The following is a 12,017-nucleotide window of genomic DNA, read 5'->3' as shown; positions in this document are numbered from 1 at the left end:
TCTATTATTTATGTCACATTGCACGTTGTGATACTTCTATCCCCAAAATTTCCCCCAGTTACCAAATTAACGAAAAGAAATCAGAGGTGGTGAGTGGATTGAATTATTTGTCGTTCTGACTCGAATGACAAACATTTAATATAATTTGGCATCCGATAGCTACTACAAAGACCTTACAACACATGTGATTAGGATATAATCAGCTATGAAAATACCTAATCCGTCATCAGTCATGCTGCCTTTGCGAACGGAATGCTCGACAGTGGAGGGGTGGGAAGCTGGTGTGTAAGATTGATGAGTATTTCGTGCCTCTCTTGCGCTTATTCGATTATTGACTTGTGATCTGGACCATCGGGATTTCGCTGCTAAAATCGGAAGTACGCGTTTTGTATCTTACGCTGGCGGGGATTTCTTCATGAGTTTTCTCAGCCCATAATCGTTTACTTGGTAAAGCGATGAAAATTTAAAGATTTGGCTTCTACGGTGGAAAAGCCACGAAATTGGCTTGTAATCTGAGCGGTGAACAATGGCTTCTTCAGAGCAGCATCTTCACATTCCATCCGTCTTCTTATGTAGAGCATCTTTTTTCGGCGTTTGATGTTTTCATCGGGAATAGCGAATCAGATAGAAGGCTCTCGGCTTTTCATTGTGTGTTTATCAATAATGCAGACGAGAAGGAAGCCTGGCTCTGAAAATACAATGACAGTGAATTATCAAATGCTTTTTGCTAGGGCTTCGTCGTTTAAGTCGAGTTTGTTCATCATTCAATGGATTCCAGACCCTGCCAAGAGGAGCGAACATGGTAATGATTGAGGAAATTTGTCATTTCAATTCTCCTCTTGAATAAAATTAAAAAAACGCAATCAAGCCTCGAAAATGGTTGCTGTTGTTTTCAGTTTTTGATCGGTTTTGGAATCATCCAGGAACCAATACAATTAGTTTATACGGTTTTTTATATTCTGTCTTATATCTAATTCATTTAATCTAATCTTCACCTTTAGTGATGACTGTTAAGCTGTTAAACCTTAGTTCACCATTCATAACTAAATATGGAAGTGTAAAGTCAAACGAATCTGTGAAAAAAATCCACCTTGCATCACTGTTTGACGTTTGTTCTACACTATGACAGTTTTTATTGCTGTTCAAACCATACGGCGAATTAACCTTTTGAACGGAAACGACGAGTCCAGTTCGTCATAAATCTTCCTGAACAAACTGTCAATGATGAGTTGGACTCGTCAGACATTATTGAGGTTTGATGCTTTTTATGAGAGCAGTATCTGTAAGTCATATCGGTCTATTGCTTTGATATACTTGTGAGCATGCTTCTAGAAAAATTACAAAATTAAAAAAAATAAATCGTCTGATAGAGCTGTTTTGACTGGAAATAAATTGTTGTTCAGGAGGTTAAACAAACGACACACAATAAAGCAGCTAGCAATAAGCAATAAGAGCAGCTAGTTTTGTAAAATTGTGAATAAAAATTTGACACAATAGCTGTTATTTATTGATATCACTAGCTGACCCGGCAAACTTCGTCCCGCCCACGATTTCTTACTATGAGCAAGTTCATGGGTCCAATCGCAGAACTGTTCATAGATTGATTTTCTTATCAACCCCGTAGGGTTTACCTTTTACTATAAACTTCCTAGTATTTCTAACAAAACTCATCATAATATCATAATCATAATATCAGATTATTTTCAGACACAATTCTCGTTCAAGATTTTTCAACCACTTGCCAATAACATGTTTCTCCGTTACATGGAATAAATTATTTATAGAGAGGAGGGAGGGGAGTGTTCAACCAACATAAAAACATTTATTGCACCCTCAAACCTCCATATGCCTAATTTGGTCTTATTTGCTTGATTAGTTCTCGAGTCATGCAGAAATTTGTGTTTCATTTCTTTGGCAGCCCCCCCCCTCTCAGAAAAGTGGGAGGGGTATTGAACTACTTTAGAAATGTTTCTTGCCCCCTAAAACCTCCGCATGCCAAATTTGGTTCAGTTTGCTTGATTAGTTCTTGAATTATGCAGAAATGTATGTTTCATTTGTATGACAGAGTACCCCTCCCCTCTCCTCAGAGAGAGAGAGAGGGGGAGTGTCTATTCATTCATTCGCTCAATTTGCTTGATTAGTTTTCGAATTATGCTGAAATTTGTCATTCATTTGTATGGCAGCTCCCCCTTAGAGAGGAGGGTGGAGAGTCTAACCACCATAGAAACATTTATTGCACCCTAAAACCTCCATATGCCTAATTTGATTTCATTTGCTTGATTAATTCTCGAGTAGTACAGAAATTTGTGTTTCATTTGTATGGCAGCCCCCTTTTTGGGAGGGGGGGGAGGAGTGTCTAACCACAATAGAAACATTTATTGCACCCTAAAACCTCCATATGCCTAATTCGGTTTCATTTGCTCGATTAATTCTCGAGTAATGCAGAAATGTGTGTTTCAATTGTATGACAGCTCCCCCTTAGGGAGGGGGGTGGAGAGTCTAACCACCATAGAATCATTTATTGCAAACCTCCACATGCCAAATCTCGTTTCATTTGCTTGGTTAAGTCTCGAGTAATGTAAAAATTAGTGTTTAATTTGTATGGCAGCCCTCCCTAAGAGAAGGGGGAGGGGTCTCAAACTATCACGAAAACCTTCCCCGGCCCCAAAAACCCCTACATACTAATTTTGATGTTGATCGGTTCAGTAGTTTCCGAGTCCATAAGAATCAGACAGACAGACAGACAGAAATCCATTTTTATACATATAGATTGCCGCTCTTGTCAGTCCTTGCATCTATAAGTAAACGAGATTCGACAAAAGCACGTTACGATGAGCCATCCTGTATTAGACGTGATATATTTCTGGAAGGCCCGATAATTTTGATCCGACGAAATAATTTTTTATCTGATATCAATTTCAGCTGCTCTTGGTTCGTTCTGAAGGTATCCCAAAATAGCTTTGGCAGAAAAGATATCTTTATATCAAATATGTTTTTTTCTTGTGTTGATGCGTCAAATGCACAAATAAAAGCTCCTTTGTTATAAGTGAAAAAATGTTTGTATGTATAGAGCAGACCTCTTATTCTCGCAGACTGAATGTCAACCTGAAATTGTACCCAAAAAATTCGAACGATTCCAAGCAGGGATCGAACCACGGCCGGTTGGGTTTTAATGCTGTTCCACATAACAACTGGTGCTGTTATACCAAAGCACGAGAATATTACACCACATTATAAAATGAAATTAGACCTAATAAGTATACTCGGAAGAGAGCTTTTGTGCTGGAACAAAAATAACGGAAAACGTAAACATATTTTTTTTATCTTTGATGCGTGCTTATTTGCAAAGTGTCTCTTATTTTTCTCTCTTATGTTGCTCTTATATTGCTATGGCATATACGAGGGCAGTCGGATAAGTACTTAGCCTACAAAAAAAAAAAATCGGAAAAGTGGTGATTTATTTCTCAACATAGTCTCCTTTTAGCTCGATACACTTGACCCAGCGATGGTCCAACGTCTTTATTCTATCTGAAAAATACGTTCTCTCAAGGTCTGCAAAGTAGGCCTCCGTGGCGGCGATGACCTTCTCATTCGACTTAAATTTCTGCCCGGCGAGTGACTTATTCAAACAAAATAAAAAGTCGCTCGGGGCAAAATCTGGAGAATACGATGGATGGGTCAGCAGTTCGTTGTGCAATTCGACCAATTTGGTCGTGGCGACGGCGGAATTTCCATTTGTTCCATTTTTCTAAAATCCGCGGACCCGCCCGCTTCCACACACGGTCAAAATAAAGCTACGAGTTTGATACGGCTGAAATTTTGACAGTAGCCGTTTACGAGACGATAAGTAATCTCTTTTGCGATACTGACACTAACGAGCGATGAGGCTAAGTACATATATGACTGCCTTCGTATATTATACACAAACTCACATCTCGCTTGAGTGAACGCTGTGTCAGTATGGGTTGATAGAAAATTTAAAGAAACTTTTTGGCTCATTCAATGTAATGTATGAGGAAGTCAAAAATGTGCTAAATATTTTTGGGTGCAGCTTTGATCGATTATTAGATACATCTGAATCTGTTAGTGTCGGCGACTTATCTGTTTATGTATACCGGGAATAATCTCAGCTTTTAAAAGAAATGAACGTCATATCTATGCTTGTATCAACCAAGAATTAAGTGGGCCATTTTGGTGTTGCGGTATTTAACGTGCTTGGTTGACATAAAGTTTCAAACGCGTTTTTTTCGAACCTATTTATTCCAAGCGATATCTCAGTTCTACTGAGCCGATTTATTCCATTTTTTTAATCCCATTTGTTTATTTATCTAGGCTCATTAACATTTTAGCTGTAACAGAGCGAGTAGTCACAGCCTTTTTTAGGCATAAGCGTAACCCTTCTGTTCCATTACATATGGTAAATTAAATACACAGTAGTAGCTCCTTAGGTGTAAGAGTATTTCTTCTGTTCTTTCATCGTTCATCGGACAGCGGAGACACTTGACATGATCAATGTTGTGTTGTTAATAGCGCAACAGTCCGATTTTTTTTCCTTGTTGCAATCAGAGCTTCCATAATAGCAGAGCTTGCATGATGATTGTTGCGTGGACGTAATTATTCTATTACTACACAAAGATGGGTAATTGAGGACCATGAGTTTTGAACTCACGATCGATCGCTTAGTAAGCGAACGCGCAATCAATGCGGCTACGAAAACCTCCCTATTCCAAATTTGATCTGAATAAATCTATATACTTCTCTCTATCGCAAAAACCAATAAAAACATTATTTTTTAATTATACTATTTAAAAAATTGAAATCGTCATAAAAAGCGTGTTGAAGCGGCATTTTTACTGATTCTGAATCTGCTCGATTTTTTCGTTTCAGATAACCAGAAGCCGGAATCGTGTACGACATGGCACAATTTTGTTTACAACCTCCTCTCTTCAACAGCTAGTAACTGTGCTAGTTTTGAATATTTTTTCAGTTTAGATCTTGTTGTATTTTCGAAAGATAGATGAACAAATAATGAAATAATGGATGGAAAAAATATCCTTCGTTTTATTTGTTCAGAGCTAGAAAAACCGTCCGAAATTCGTTCCTGTTCACTAGAATACCCTTTTTACAGGGGCATACTTAAATCACACTGCCGGATCTGTGTTTTTGACGTAGGACTACGTTTTTCATGTCTGTCCTGGAGTGTAACTTCAACCTTTCGGAGTTTTTGATATGTTCTGTAAAAAGACTCTAAGTAAAGACAGGGGCGCAGTTTATATTTTTTTTCTAGAAAGTTCAGTCGAAATAAGTAAGAAGATCAAAAATTAGTCTGGCGGTTTGAAAGTTACAATTTTTGCAAACAATTTTTTTCAATTTTTTCGAACAATTTTTTTGACACGAGTATATTTAGCATTAGAATGGAGAGAAAATTATGCATCTCAATTTTGCACGTTTCATTGCCTTGCCGGTTTTTTTGTTGTTCTATTTTTTTTTAAGAATTCATAACGAACTTCGATGTGATTATTAACTAAATAAATCCAATTGAGACAACCCTTACCCCTTACCAGATCGTATTTGAGAAAATATGTGAAGCTAGCAGATTCCATCGCAAACTTCACAGTGGCCAAAATCATCGCAAATCAGTCTGTGCTGAAGCTGATGAGCATTCTTCGATCAAAAATGGGCCTACCTGAATCTAATTTTGGAGCACCGTTGAAGAAGACTATAAAGAAAATAAATATGAAAAAACATTGAGTTTGCTCTAACAATGTGTTTATACCATTCATTTTGAGTGGTGCTTAGACATAATGCAAAAACCTATATGTAGCATAGTTTGAAGCCATAACATCGTTTTAGTTCTGTAATTGTTGATTTCATAATACGCGTAGAAGTTCCATCCTAAGAAATTCACAATAAACTACCTAACACTTTCACATACTGAAAGAATTTTGGTAAATACAAAGTGCTCGGGGTGAGCAGAAAGTGTGAAAACTCATGAAAATTCAGAACAGATTTAAGTTATGCTTCAATATAGATGTGAATGCATTCTTTTCAAATATTTATTTAACGTGTTCACGTGTATTGTTTATATCTCCTCCACCCTCACCGTGGACAAGCGTGGACATTTTAGTAACCCCTACCCCTCTAAAGGTATCTACGTGGTATGTGGACAGCCCCAAAAAAGCTACAGTCAATTCGAAATTTATAAAAAATGAACATTTCTAAACTTTTCGATCAAAAGTAGGCATTTTGCTAGATATATTTTTTTCCTGATAATTCCAATGAAATACCCTTTTTTTGGGTTTGAGAAATCGCTGATCGATTGAGCGTTTCAGAGGTACAAACCAAGATAGGAAGAATCAAAAATGGGCATAATTTGAAAAACTGTCGATTTTTATAGATTACTAGACTACTAGTAGTCCTACTAGTCTTTCAGTAACGGTGTCAAATCAGAAAACAGGTAACGATTTGATGGAATAATGTTACGGTTGATAACTTTTTTTCACAACGAACGAATTTTTATGATATGTATACCAATCGAATTGAAAATTCTCTAAGATTTGTTTGTGCTATACATTATAATTCCTTAATCAGTTGTTTTGTCCATTTGTGCGCTTATCTCTGTGCTGTCAATAAGCATCTACTTATGCATGCTTACATTACTTAATTGTATTATAGAGGCTTTAAACTTTGCAGCTCATTCGCATCTAAACTAACATATTGATGAGTTACAATATTGATATGCCACTGCGAATCAAATGAAACGTTCGTTCTAGGGGGAATTTAAGAGTAGGAAGGAAATATTGCGACTTAAGCTCCGCACTTTATGCTTTCTCATTTGTGCTGTTAAAAGAGCAAGTTCTGCTACATACCACGTTGTACCGAAAGGAGACATAAATTACGTAAGTCTTTTAGACATTTTCTGTTATTGTCGTGTCACTCCAAATTGCGATCAGCCAACAGCATATGTTTCAGCTAAGCAAGCATCCTGTGCAGAGAGTTTGCGTTTGTCGAATAAAATAAGGCTTTGCTATGAGTGAAACTCGGACTTGGGAGAAGCCATTTTTGCGAGGCTCATATATTTTCAGTACCTAAGGTTATTTTCACAATGGTATGGGTATGTTCAAATTGTGCTTTAGTGCTACTTTACTTGCTCCTTTTAGGCGCAAAACTTGAGGAACAAAAAATTGAACCAATCAAAACGTGGGATTTACGCGATTGTACCGTTTTGTACCAAATTCCGACCACTTGAGCTTTGATGGCCAGTAAACAGTGTTTTATTACTCAACATCGTACTTTTTCGTAAATTTAATGTGATTTTTGGATACAATAGAGCCTTTTTTTCATCTGACTACATTGAATTAAATTACAAATACATATTCATGGTGTAAAACTAAAACTATGTTTAATCACTTTTGTCTCAAATTCCGTACGCAATTTTTGTCACTGACTCATATTCCAAACATTTTTGTCTCAAATTCCGAACAGCGAAAATGCAATTTTTTAAAAAAATATTAAATTGAAACCATTTACCTTTTCTTGAAAAATGTTATAATCGCAAAAAATTGGATTTTATCACTGGTTTTGATAGTCACATTTTTACATATGTTTAATATTATAAATTATAGATTCTTGTAAATGATTCAAAATGAAGCCTATGACCCAAAGAATGTCAGGGTTCTGATTTTTCAATTGTTTTAAACTTTAACATTAAAGTTCAGTAAATTTACATTTAAAAAAGAAGTATTCGGAATTTGAACCATGCGTAGAAACTTGGTTCATATGATGCTTGTTTTTACGGAAATTGCGCTAACGCAAACATTTTATCATTGGTTTTGACTGTCATTTTTTGCAAATGTTCAATATTATAGAAGGTAAATAATTTTTATTTGTCCAGTCTAAAATATGATCATGGTTTGTCCACTTTTTTGAATGCTCTAATTCAGCACACCTTTGTCAAATCAGGTATTCGAATGTTTCGAAACATATAAATAAAATTGTCTTCTTCATGATCTACAGTAGTTTTATAGTATATTTTTAGAGAATCACACGTTTTAAAGGATTATAAGATACACAATCTATTGGTGTCAATGCGCCCCTCATTCGAGCTAACTTTTAATCGATCACCAGATGATTATTTGGCACGTATTCAGACCTTTTCTCGATTATAAAAAAATGGGTGGATTATAGCTATGATATAACCGCAAAGTTGAAATTTTGATTGAATTGAAAAATTTCCGAATTCAATCGTATTCAATATATTTACTTTGTGAGTAAAGAGATTGAATAAATGCCATATATAGTCAATTCATGCATTATGATAGATTATGTTCTCCGTTACAAGTAAAGTTAATGACAGTCCTTTCACGTTTGGTATGATGCCTACGACAAAATATGTGAACGGAGGAATTATCAAACGATTATTTTTTTTTACACTTCCCTCTGAAGTTTGCATCTCTCAAGTGCACGTACTTCTCGAACCACGAATTTGCTTGATTTGACGAACTTCAGGCACTCAGTGCCAGAAATTCAGTGAGCAGAAGATATGAAGGCATATCCTTCAATGCAAACTTGAATAACCGAGCCAAAGCGTTGTGTTCGTACCCGTTTTTGTAATCCGTGTTAGAAAAACAAATTTCGGAGTGCAAAAAAAAACATGCGGCTGAGGAAAGTACCCCCTGCTTGCATGAATCAACAACTTAAACTTATACTTTTTATATTATAGAGCCTTTAAACTTGAAAGTTCATTCGCCTTTAATGTCTGCTGGCTGACCTATGACTGATGATGAATTAGAGAGGTTTTGAACTTTTCAGTTCATTCGCCTTTAATGTCTGCTAGATTTTCCCAGTTTTCTAAGTGTTAAGGAAACATATTCTAGTCTGCAGTACGAGTACAAATGTACTCGCAAGCTGCATTTATTTGCAAAACCGATTTCCCCACGCTCCTTGGATTTCAAGTCTGTGTTAGGGAAACACATTTCAGTCGGAACAAAAATACCCCCGACCTGCATGAATTTGCAATACCAATTCTCTCAGACACCTTGGTTCTGAAGTCTGTGTTGGGGAAACACATTTCGGTCGGAACAAAAAATAACCTCAACTTGCATAAATTTGTAATACCAATTTCCCCACGCTCTATGGATTTGAAGTTACGGAAACACATTCCAGTCGGAACGAAATTACCCCCGACTTTCATGTGTTTCCAATACCGATTTCTCCAACACTGCTTGGTTTTGAATTCTGTGCTAGGGAATACATTTCGGTGAGAACAAAAATCCCCATACTTCCATGTATTTGCAATGCCGATTTCCCCAGGGCTGCTTGGTTATGATGGCTGTGTTGGGGAAACTGTAAATCAGGCCAATCAAAACTAGGTAGTTAGGGCGTTCAAATAACGCTTAACTTTTTACAATTATTCAATTGTTTATCTAATGACAAATAACATTTTATTAATTGCGATAGATGCGTAGGAATATTTCTATCAATTGATGCAAACATCTTTCCGATACAGTAAGAAATGCTCCAGTTATAAGCATTCGGAATCTTTCATTTTTTCTTGCATGTTCTGTGTTTATGTTTTTATTTTACCCCCCATATACTCCGGTTAGACGTAGTCCCACGTCAACACTTACAAATATTGTAAACATTGCTTGCACACCATTTGTATCAGAGTTGCATAGCTAAACCATTAAATTAACGCATTTTGATGAACTCAAAACAAAAACACCCCAAATTTGGACAAACCATAATCATTTACCCTATTATAGGCTATATCGATACCTGTAAAGGATGTTAAAATGAAGTCTATAACTCAAATAATGTGGGTGTTCATTATTCAATTGTTTAAAACGTCGAAGTTTAGTAAATTTACATTTAAAAATGAAGTGTTCGGAATTTGAGACTGTTTACTGTTTGAGAATTATGAGACAAAACGGTATAATGCTTGACATTTTAACTGACATTTGCATAATGCTAGACAATCTCATGAATAGATGGTGTCGTGCTGAGATCTCAGAAGTGTTGTTTTCCACGATCGATTCTGATCCAGCCATCATCAAATGCACAACTGAATGTGACGAGACATCGGTATATGAGTTCGAAACGACAAAAGTTAGGAAAATGACAAGTTGAAGATGAGTCAAGTCATATTACATTAGTACAACCTAGGCGCTACGAGACGGTTACTCGAAACTACCCGGAAGAAATGAAGGGTGTGTCACATCAAATTGCATCACGGAAAAAACGCTGTAGAAATTTAATTTTTAGGAATTATATCTTCAGCTTTCGCTTATAATCAGATAAGAGTGTATAGATCACGTTGGCCATGCTTCACTGTCAATTTTTCGTAAATTTGGAAAAATGTCGTCGAACGAAAAAGAGCGTCGTGAATTAATCCTGCGCACTCATTTCGAGAATCCGGAGTTGTCACATCGGGACATCGGTAAGATGCTGGGAACCGTCCAATCCACGGTCAGCAGAGTACTAAAACGATACTTCGAGAACCTAACCATCGACCGGAAGGTGAAGAACGGCAAAAATGGATGCTCCGTCAGTGAAAAAGATCACAAGCGCGTAGTTAAGCAGTTTAGACGTGATCCGAGAAGTTCGGTCCGGGATGTCGCCAATAAGCTGAATTTGTCAAGTTCATTCGTCCAGCGGACCAAGCAGCGGGAGGGCCTGCGTACATACAAGGTTCAGAAGGCTCCTAACCGCGACGAAAGGCAAAACATGGTGGGGAAGACGCGAGTCCGGAAGCTGTACACCGAAATGCTGACGAAGCCGCATTGCCTGGTAATGGACGACGAAATCTACGTCAAAGCGGACTTTCGTCAGCTGCCGGGCCTGTTGTTCTTCTCCGCAGACGACAAATTCAGCGTTCCGGAGGAGATTCGCAAGCAGAAACTATCCAAGTTTGCCAAAAAGTACATGGTGTGGCAAGCGATCTGCTCTTGCGGAAAGCGGAGCGCCCCCTTCGTGATGACCGGCACGGTAAACGGGCAGGTTTACCTTAGGAAGTGCCTACAGAAGCGCTTACTATCACTATTGAAGCAGCACGAGGGCCCGACCATCTTCTGGCCGGATCTCGCTTCGTGCCACTATTCAAAGGACGTGTTGGAGTGGTACGAAGCCAACGGGGTCACCTTCGTGCCAAAGGAAATGAACCCGCCCAACGCGCCGGAGCTTCGCCCGATAGAGAAATATTGGGCGATTATGAAGCAGGCCCTCCGGACGAACCCAAAAGTTGTCAAATCGGAGGCGGACTTCAAGAGAAAATGGATTTCTGTTAAAAAAAACTACAACCTGACGTTGTACAGAACCTTATGGACGGGGTAAAGAGGAAGGTGCGAGCATACGGGCTTGGGCTCGAAGTATGAATAAAAAGAAAATGCCAAAAGTTGTTTAATAGTTTTTATTTTACTGTCTAAAATTTTCAAAAGGATCGGTCTACTGGGCGAATTTCTACAGCGTTTTTTCCGTGATGCAATTTGATGTGACACACCCTTTACCTTACATGCGGGACGCAACACGTTAATTCCCCATGATTATAATGCGACATCTCAAAGCCCGCGTGAGTCTCATGCGTAAAAGAGACCTTTTATTATTTTTCAATTTTTTCTAACTTTTTATAAAAATTTAAACTCATATCTTGAATCATTTATTTCCGTACCAGATTTTCAAAAATATACTCAGCAACATCTAACATGAATTCCAGAAAATATACAATATCAGTTTCACGAATTTGAGTAATGCAAAATCCAAAATTGATCAGAATACAAACTTGAGTTGAACATTCATTGCAATAAATTATGTCAAGAGTATTGAAATATCTTCTACTCGCCCAAAATTTGTGTTTTTTTTATCAATATCTTCAAACATCCACGTTTTCTTACTATGAACAAGCTCATGGGTCCAATCGCAGAACTGTTCATTGATTGATCTTCTAATCGACCCCGTTGAATTTAACTTTTACTATAAAATTACTAGTATTTCTAACAAAACTTATCATTATAATGTCAGAT

At 37.3% G+C, this 12,017-nt stretch overlaps 1 protein-coding gene across 4 annotated transcripts in view; it reads right to left on the bottom strand.

The window, feature by feature from the left end:
• The window catches only part of LOC129775527 (neuropeptides capa receptor), a 237,546-nt gene that overhangs the window by 1,409 nt on the left and 224,120 nt on the right, over window positions 1-12,017 (bottom strand). The window lies entirely within an intron of this gene.

Source organism: Toxorhynchites rutilus, chromosome 3, assembly GCF_029784135.1.
Source record: "Toxorhynchites rutilus septentrionalis strain SRP chromosome 3, ASM2978413v1, whole genome shotgun sequence".
NCBI classification, from domain to species: domain Eukaryota; kingdom Metazoa; phylum Arthropoda; class Insecta; order Diptera; family Culicidae; genus Toxorhynchites; species Toxorhynchites rutilus.
This window is presented reverse-complemented; position numbering and strand designations above follow the sequence as displayed.